Raw genomic sequence first — 10,331 nt, forward strand, 5'->3', positions numbered from 1 at the left:
GACTACCTGATGGTCATCAGTGTGAGAGCCGCTACTGTTGGAGCCCTTAGGATTTATAGATGTAGAGAGACTACATCTATGCATGCTTAAAAAATTGGTGAACCTCAGAACCCTAAGATTGTCCCTTGAGAATACTTGATTGAGAATGTTCCTTAAGAGCACTTGTTGAAAGACAGTGAGTATGAACTCAAGTGAGAGTTCATGTGAATGCACGATATGCACATTATATATATATATATATTCTAGGAGATTATAAGGTTTCACCAAGAGAATTGAGACTCTATAGTTAGCTTAAAAATTTCTATTGAAAAGTTTTTCGATTTGCTCAAAATTATATTTACATAAACATCTAAGTTATCAACGTAAGACCTAATTAAGGCCTAGGTTTTCAATAAACCATGGGATATGCAACATACGCACAATGATGCACATCTATTAAAAAATGAATGCCATATTTTTTTGTTGCTCAATGAGCTAAAAATGATCGTCATGTTTTCCTCATTAAACGAGAGAGATGCTGCCAAAATTTATGTCAAAATACTCACCTAAGCTAGTATGGATGGCATGATGATGCCCTCATTGTTGGAACTGTCATTCTATTTTCACTTTCAAGGACATCGTACTCATAAGGGCCACTACACAAGAATAGTTGTTGCGCCTTTCTAGGTCAGTACTCATTACGGCTAAATACGCAGAGTAGTTGATCAAAAGTAATCCTTGACTATGTATGCCTCTGTAAAATACTATATAAGTATAATACTCGTAAGCGTCATTGTGTCAAAGTTGGTTATCCACCAGGAAGGGGTGAAGCGCTCGTGAAGGCCGTAGATGATAAAAACGATGTTTGCATACATGTAAACAAAACATAACAGTAGTTACTATCTACACGAAAATCGACCCGTGCTTCAAAAAATTGATTGAGGTTGTGTTCATATTCTCTTTGTGCAGAATGCACTGGATTGCTTATATGGTACTTGACATTCTAATAAGAAAGATTATGTTGTGGAACCCCTTCAAGACTTTACGCTCATCGAGGCAAACGATGATAGTACCACCATAAGTGATATACATTATCTTATGAACCAAAGAGTCCAGGAGGTCTCTCGGTCACTCAGAGGTTAGGAAGTAGAGTTAATCCTAAGATCTAGGATTAGACTCCGCTATTACAGTAAAAGGATGCATCTAAAATGGACTAGCAGGGTTTATCCCAACATATAAATTATCGCTATGCTACAGACATGGTGACTTAGGCTTCTAGGTATACCAAAATACATAGCATAATAAATACTCAAATAACTTCGTTTGACGCCAAAGTTAAGTTCTCCTGCATACTAGAGAGTAAACTCCTAATTATAGAAATAATACATTAGCTATAGGTGCACCAATGAATGAATAAATGTGCGTTACTGATACTCATGCATCATCTTGTGTGAGGTACTGATCTCGATACACTATTAGACCGATCGAGCAAAGAACCCAAATTGTATCTGCATGGTTAAGCTAGACTTGAAGAGCTCATGGTTCGATTTATGGGATACTGATATGCTAAATCATGAAAACTTGAGCTATGATGTTTTCAATTGTGATCCTGAAATTGCTTTTTATTATACTTACTAGAACTGAAATATTTTTTTACCCGACTAGGAATGGTTCTGACCCCGTTTTATAGGTGATATAGATACTGAAGCTGTGAAGTGAGTAGTAAGGCGGCATCAAGATCTAGGGTTTCTTTAGAGTTTGTTAGAGATTTTATTTACAAATCCGGTTTATCTAGTACTGCTTTATAAGTCATGCTTTTTGTAATAAATAACTTATTTTGGTTTGCTTAAATGAAATATTTTGGTGAAAAATAAGAGATTGATCACATACTTGTGACTTGCCCGACATCTTTTAAAATTGATGGACTAACTATCACCTATTTTTGTTGTTAAAGCCTTTTCTAAATTCTGTTTGAAAAAAAAATCTATAAAATTTAGGCAAAGTTTTGTTTTTAGAATATGAGGCGTTAGGCCCTTACTCCTTAGAACATGTCAATTGGGCACACCAAACTGGTCACCTCAAACTTTCAATTTTCCGCTTTCATCATCATGCTTCATCGCCCAGTTGGATTCTCCATCTTGAAAACACCACACTCGGATGCATCATCACTGAATCCATGCTGACGAAGCTCCCCTCTTCCAAGTTTATGCCCATGGTGTGAGTATCATCAGTAAGCACACTCATGTCATCATCGTTCGTCCTGCCTCAACCGACGCTGATAACTCATCCACCGAGTCGCTCACAAAACGGATGCCCATTCCCTCCATATCTGCTTCTTCTGTGGTCAACTGCAGATTGAGAGCAAACTCTAGATTCCACAACACATTGGCCATGGTCGGGCGCTCTGTTCGCCCTTCAGCCAAGCACTTCTCGGCCGTCTCGGTAAACTTGCGCAAGCACTCAGGCTCGATCTTCCCTCTCAAGAAGGGATCAACGATCTGCTCGAGCACTCCCTCCCTTTGGCATTGCAGCGCCCACAAAGCAAGGCCCATCTCCTCGGTAGGTCGTGAAGTGTCAACCGGAGGGCGAGCACAAAGAACTTCAAACAGCACCACCCCAAATGGGTAGACGTCAGATTTTTCGGTGAGCTGCAGCATGCGGTAGTACTCCGGGTCCATGTAACCCAAGGTTCCCTTCACCACCGTGCTCACATGAGTGCCATCCACCATCGAGTTCATTTTCGAGAGCCCGAAATCAGAGACCTTCGCCACCCAATTTTCATCAAGAAGTATGTTGGTTGTCTTGACATCTCTATGTATGATGGTGTGCGCGGCTCCCGTGTGAAGGTAGTGCAATCCCTTGGCAGCGCTGACACAAATCTCTAGCCTTTGTCTCCAAGATAAGGGCGTTCTATCAGTGCCATAGAGGTGCTCGCGCAGGCTACCGTGAGCCATGTAGTCATAGACCAATATCATCTCAATACTATCCTCACAGTAGCCGATCAGAGACATCAAGTGACGATGGCTGAGCTTCGAGAGCATCTCGATCTCGTTATGGAATTGGCAAACACCCTGCTGCGATAGCTCTCGCACGCGTTTGATGGCAACTTTGGTGTCATTACCAATGTCTCCCTTGTAGACCTTGCCGAAGCCGCCGACCCCAAGGAGGAGAGTATCGTCGAAGTTGTTGGTGACTGCAAGGATCTCTGATAACGTGAAACGCTGGCAGGAAATGTTAGAGACATAGCTCCTAGTTGCTGAAAATGCAGCCGACATTCTCCCACCACCATTACTCCACTTCACCTTCACCTTCCTCTTCTGGTGCCACCTACACAACATATAGCAGATGCAAGCACCAACACCAAGGGCAACAATTACGCCACCCACCGCACCTAGACTTATGACACCATGCCCACCTCGAGGTGTAGGTCTGATTGCAGACGGAGGAGGTGGTGGTGTAGAGAAATTAAGATAACAAAAAATATGCGGAAGCAATATAGGATCTAACAAATGCACAATCAAATCACAACACAAGGGTTTACGTGGTTTGGTCAACACGACCTACATTTCACGGGGCACGGAGAGAATAATCCACTATAATGAAAGTAGAGAGTACAATGTAGAGAGTACAACGTCCAATAGCTTGCCCAAAGCTAAAGATAATAACAAAGAAATCAAAGAAAGAAATGAATACAAGATTACCTCTCGGGTGCACAACCCGAGTCAAAGCCCACACCACAACCAACACCTCTCTCTGAGGATCAATGCGTGGTGACGAACCTTCTTTCTTTCTTTTATTCTTTCTACTCTCTCTCTCTCTCACTTCTTCTCTCTCTGCACACTGCACACAGCCACTCTGCCCTTCTGCTTCTAACACACAGCCTCTACACCCTTATTTATAGATGGCATAAAGTCTTCTAGATATGAACCTCCTAGAAGTGAGCCTTCTAGACTCATCCCAAAAACCGAAGGGGTTTTAACCCTTCAACTTCCTGCATTAATGGGAGTTAGGTGGCTATTCCACTTCTCCACATCATTAAACGAGGGGATAGGACTAACTCTTCAACTTCTTCTGCATTAATGACAAGTGGGTAGCTAATCCACTTCCCTATATCATTAATGAGGGATAAGGCTCCATACCATTAATGAGGGATAGGGCTGGACCCAACAGGTGGAAGACCAGGATTTGGTCCAGCAAGATTACCATCGCTTCGCATTGATCTTGAACACCTCAAGCCCGTTAAGAATCGCATCTGCATACTGCGAACCGCTCTCAAGATTAGGATGAAGTGCAATCCACAAATCACTTTGCCCACCGCTCTGTAGGGGCACGATTATCGCGTAGTTTCGGTACACCGTCACACCAGTGTAGGGGGGAGAATCGACTTCTTGATGTGCGTAGGCAATCACATCGATTGAGGAATCTGCAGTCATATTGTTAATATAGACATCGAACACCCTCTGGTTAATCTTGGAGATCTCCGACTGTATCTCGCAGAAATGGAGCCTGATCAGGTAGAGGAATCCGTTATCCACTGTAATCAACCAAGTGAGGTTGTAGTTCAAGTTCACAGACGCATAAGGCCCCATCGAGCGTGCTGTTGCGTATACATCTCTCGGAGCAATGTACTCAGGAACGGCGTACGAGTAGCGGATGGTGACGTTGGGATCAGCAGGGTATGAGACTCCCGCGCCGGCACCAAAGATATAAGGATCATCACCATACCAGGTTCGGTAGAGGCCCGAATCATCAACCTGCGAGACGTAGGTCCCACCAACATTCAGCCGAGCGACAGTTTGCAATGCAAAGGTATCTCTTATTGGTAACGGGATCGGAAAGGGAACTATGGGTGAGGAATTGAACAGGCCGGAAAAGAACAGTTCCGGCGAAGAGACGATCTCGATGCCGTTGACGAAGGCGAACGAATCAAGGGTGCTTGGTGAGGGAGTGAAGGTGAGGGTAAGGGAGCCGGGAGAGCCGACGGTGATAAAGAATTCGCGGACGATGTAGGCCTGGTTGAGGGCAGTGGCAGTAATGGCGGGGCTGAAATTGCTGAGCAGAGTGTAAGGGCTGGCTATGACAGAGAAATAGGCATTGTTGGGGTCTAAGGAGTTGTAGTAGGAAGAAAGATAGAAGTAGAGCCGGAGGAAATGGCGACCGCTGGATAGCTTATTGAACGTGTAGGAAGATGAGCAAGTGAAGATGCGGGCTGTTTTGTATGGAACTTCTGAAGGAAGGAAAGGGTCGATGGTGGTGGTGGCTTGGACGGAAAAGGAACATGATGAATTTGAGGGTGCAAAGAAGGCGTTTGAGTCGTTGGTCCAGCGACGATTATCAGCATCAACAGCATCAGAGGATGCCCCGCAGTTCAGAAGGATGATGTCAACGGGTTTGAAAGAAGAGGCAGCGAGAGTGGAAGAAGGAAACATCAAGAAACAGAGGATACCCAGCAGAAGTAAAGGTGGTGAAGAAGGTGATTTCTCCATCTCCTTGAGCGACCTGAAACCCAACAAACCAGAGAGAACTTCTACTTAGAAATGAAACTGTGAATTAGATTGAGAGATTGGCAAGGATTTCTGTACCTTGAAAGGATGAAGTAAGAATCTGCAACATAAAAAGATCGAGGTCATCAGATTCCAGCCATTGGCTTCCCCTGTCAATCATAATGCCGGATCTTTCATTTGATAATTAGCCCACTTGACTCTGACCACATCATTTTTGAGGGTCCCATCAGTGAGAAAAGTCTGGATCGTCAGATCTTGGAGATATATGGTCAAAATCTGTTGGCTACTATAAAATTGGCGATGTGGGCCGTATCGTGATGCTGGTTAATATTCTATAGATAAATTTGCTGTAGTTTGATTTTGACCATTTTTTGGTTTGAAAAAATCTAAAGATTTACTGTTCAACAGTTTTGATTGACGATACAGATTTGCTGTCCTTTCTCCATTGTTGGCATTGAAATATTAGTTTCAGCTAATTAATAAAGGTGGTTAGTTGTGGTTCAGTTTCAGCTAATTAATAAGGGTGGTTGGTTTTGGTTAGAACCTGATCAGATTTGCTGTCAATTATCAGGCGCGTTTGGAAGAGAGAAAAACTCTCATAGGGAGAAAGAAACTTTTGCCTAAGAGAGTTTTGATACGAGAAGTTTTTCCAACAAAAGGTTTCTCTTGTTTGTGCTAGGAAAACAGAATGAGAAAATATGAAAAAAATGAGAGAGGGGGAGGAGGGTGGTGGTAAGGATGTCATCGAGTTGGGTTTGCTTTGAACCCAGGTAGAACTAGATTTTTGGGTATGGTATCAGGTCAGGACTCAAGTTTAATTGAGTCCACTATAAGAAAAACCATACCCAGACTCAATAAAAACTACATAAACTACATAAACCAAACCCGGACCATAAGCAGTAAAACCATATTTTTGATCATTTTTATATTAAAAAATTATGAGTTTTAATCGAAACTCGAGTGAGGTCTGGTATAAAATTTTACAAACTATACTCAGGTCCATATAGTAATCAGACCTTTGGGTCTGGACCCAAGTCTTAATTGGGTCTTTTTATTTATTACCATACTCAGACCCTATAGGGTTTGGTTTAGGTCAGGTTCGAGTAATCTAAATCCCTCAACTCTCCTAGGTGGCAGTGGTGGTGTGTAAAAATAAATTTTCTCTTGGTAGGAAACATTCCTCTACCTCTTCAACGAAAGAATGTTTCTTATTTAGAAAAACTCTCTTAGCAAAAAAGTTTCTCCTTTAGAAGGGTGGAAAATTTTGTATGCATTTTTTTATTTTATATTACTTTTCTTACATCTTTCTAGCTTTCAAACGTGCCCTTAGTTAAGTGTGAATGGCTTGACTTAGTGTTAAATGGTTTGGATTGAACTACTCAATGTTGTACTTTTTCTTCGTATATGACATTGAAATTATTTTAGAAAAAATTATAAAAACATGCTCAACTTTTGTCTTATTTATGCCTAGTTTACAAAGTAATTTTCAAAAGTTAGGTTGTGTTTATAATTAAACCAAAAATTAAGTGCATATTTATAAAATTTTCAGCATTTTACCTACTACTAGTGGCCAATCATGTATTTTTTACTCGGAGAAACTGCCCTAACACCATAGACCTAGTCACCCTGGCTCGGGCTACTGTACTTACAGTCACTGTCCTAGCAGTCGTAACATGTATTACCCCACGTCAGATATTGGTATTTTAGAAATAAGTTTTGACAAGCAATGACTAGTGAGGACCAACGATTTGTCAAATATGCAATAATGAAATCACCATATTAGGAAATTTCTATTAAAAAAAAGGTGTTTGAATATTGGTGGCCAATCATCTATTTGTTTATTTCAGTGTAAATGCTACTGCTGGTATCTGACCAAGTGTTCATATTTTCTCTACCAAGAAATAGCCTCAAAGGCCCAAGCATGTGAATTATAATAAAAAGAAAAAAGAAGAAAGGCCCAAGTATGTAGATTATAATTAAAAAAAAAGAAGAGAGAGAGTCGAGCAAAGGCATTAGAAGGGTGTCTCAATGCACCAACTTATCTAGAAAAGCAAGATAAGGTGGGAATTCCCATTGTAAAGTAGGATAGAATTTTCCAACTTATATCTTGCTTGTTTTGAATAGGGAAGTTTCTGGATTGGTGGAGATGGAGAAAACTTGTAGGGATCTCTGTCATTGGAATTAAAGTGGACGTAGGTAAATAAGAGGGTGAAGTTGAGAAATCTTCCAATTGCCTTCCACTGAATTAAATTGCAAGTTGTGGAATTTGTGTGTTGCTTTTGTTATGGTATCCAACCTAAACCATTTATTGTTATTTTACCTTTCATATTATGCAAAATAAAAAACAATTTTGCTTTTTCTAAATTTAAGTTTTTTTTTCAGTATTGGATAACTTGGAAATTTGATAGTGAATTTTTTCCTTTCTTCCATTACTAGATTTGGTTGTTGTAACTAGGGTTGTCAACGGGTCGGGTTTGGTTCGGACCCAGGTGAAACCAGACTTGGACCAGATTTTTGGGTATGATATCGGATCTGGACTTGGGTCTAATTGGATCCCTACCCACCTATGGTGAGTTCCCTCCTACTGTCGGCGTGGGTAGCCCCGCCCCCTGCCCAGGCAGGTGGGGAGCTCCTTCGCCCTACCCGATCGGGTGAGGAGGTTCACTTGTGTGTGTTCCTCACGAGTGGTCTCCCACATGAGTGGAGATTCAGGAAAATCGGTTCTCTAAACCAAGACGCTACATAAATCAGATTATGGGCCAGTTCTTGGTGCCCTGAACTGAATCACACCCATTTGGGCCCGGTTTCAGGATCTCAGTTCTAATTTTTATGTACCTAAACTCGAGTCTAGCCCAAACAAACACCTTTGTAACTGAGTTTGAGTTTAGAGTGCATTAATATTAGTTGCAGTGAGGGGTCCGGTTCAATGACTTGTTTAGATTAGACCAAACCCACCTTAATTAAAATCATTGGATCCATTTGATCAAGATCAACAGAATGGTTTAGAAGACTACGGATGGTTCAGAAAAAATATTTTGGGCTTCAAAAAGCATGCCAAAACAGTTTGGACTACTCATTTTGTGGACCTGCATCGATATCCAGTTTTGTATTGTGGGTCCATAATCTATATGATAGAATGGAATTAGAAGAAGCTTAAGCAGGATTAAGACTTGATGGCAAGTCTTCTCCAACCGAGAGACAATGATGCAGGGGTGGAGCGACCATATCTAGATCCATGCAGTCTATTGGATCATTTGAGATCCATGTTAATTTAGTTTGGATATTTTATTTTTAATTATTTGTAATGAATCTTGGATCCAAGATCCTGGTTTTATTAGAGTAAGATAAAAATTATCATTTAGAAGGTTATCAGTTTAGAGAGTCTATTAGGATTAGAATTTCTTTTTTATAAATATAGGGAAGATTTAGGATTATAGGCAGTCAAGTTCAAAATTTGAGTCTCAAAATTGTTATTTTCCAGTTATTTAGTTGATTTCCTATTTTGTGTTAGTTTCTTGCAATTTTTCTTAAATTTTCAGATTTATTTCTCATTTTTTAAGATAATTTGTAGCATAGGTAGTTTTTGAAAGAAGGAATAACTGTATTTGGAAAAGTGCACTCAATCTCTTACGTGAGATATGAGTTTGTTTTTATTAAGGAAAAAGGTATTTACAATAACTACATCTATGAATATTATCATTTTTAACCATTTTCAGTTTACATACAGGTTGACGATAAGATAACACAGGTTTGATTTACATACAGGTTGTAGATAGGATAACACAGGTTGGGCTAACCAATCTCATGATTTTAGGAACTCATTTGGTTGTCAGCTATATGCGTAAAGCATGATCTTCGAAAGACGATCTTTGAGGCTTCGACTGCCAGCTACATATGTAAACGACATTTGAGGAGTTCAGCTACCAGCGACATGTGAATGCATGATCTTGCTGATTTTTGTGGAACAAAAATCGCGGCTGACAGCTTCATATGTAAACAACATTTGAGGAGTTAGATTGCCAGATACATATATAGATGTGTGATCTTGCCGATTTCTGTACAACAAAAATCACCCGATGCTAATAGTTATTGTGATCCTTCATTTATCTTAACATGCCTCTGCAAGCTCAATGGGAGGGCACGCACATTGAGCTTGTCTCGAAAGTCTCAAAAATTGATGATAGATAACAGCTTAGTAAGCCCATCAGCAAGTTGATTACCAGAAAAAATGAACTAAATTTGGAGATTGCTAGTGCAGACGTGATCCTGAACAAAATAAAAGTTGATTTCTATGTGTTTTGTGCAAGCATGAAACACGAGAATGGATGTTAAGAATAATGCCGCAATATTATCACACCACAAAAACAGGAGGGTTGCGTAGAGGAACTCCAAGTTTCATGAGTAAAGACTTTAACCAAAGTAACTCAGAAGTCGCACAAGCAAGAGACTTGTACTCAGCTTTGGTGTTAGACCTAGCAATGGTGCATTGTTTACGAGAGGACCAAGAGATAATATTATTGCCTAAAAAGATAACAAAACCTCTAGTGAATTTGCGATCATCTGGGCACCCGGCCCTATCGACATCGGAGTATGCACTGAGTTCAAGAGAGGAAGACTTATGAATAAGTAAACCATATTCAATTGTATCCTTTAGGTAGTGAAGAATGTGCTCGATGCCTAGAAAATAGCTTAAATGCCCAAGGTCTTTGACAAAGAAGGTAGAACCGCGATTGGAGACGATGCGAGTGATGGCCTTTGGAGAATTACTTGTGATGATGAGATCATCTACTTATACCAGTAAAAAGATAGGAAGATGATGGTCTTTATAAATAAAAAGCAATGCATCAG

At 40.5% G+C, this 10,331-nt stretch overlaps 1 pseudogene across 1 annotated transcript; it reads right to left on the reverse strand.

Moving 5' to 3' along the window:
* Nucleotides 1-1,877: 1,877 nt before the first annotated feature.
* LOC149844012 (receptor-like protein kinase FERONIA pseudogene) lies at nucleotides 1,878-5,980 on the reverse strand (annotated as a pseudogene). The gene is made up of 2 exons (XR_016430991.1): nucleotides 4,143-5,980; nucleotides 1,878-3,408 (listed from the first exon to the last, which is right to left on the reverse strand). The product of XR_016430991.1 is annotated as a receptor-like protein kinase FERONIA pseudogene (transcript).
* Between the last annotated feature and the right edge of the window lie 4,351 nt (nucleotides 5,981-10,331).

This window comes from Nuphar pumila, chromosome 3, assembly GCF_984573655.1.
Source record: "Nuphar pumila chromosome 3, dmNupPumi1.hap1.1, whole genome shotgun sequence".
Lineage (NCBI taxonomy): Eukaryota > Viridiplantae > Streptophyta > Magnoliopsida > Nymphaeales > Nymphaeaceae > Nuphar > Nuphar pumila.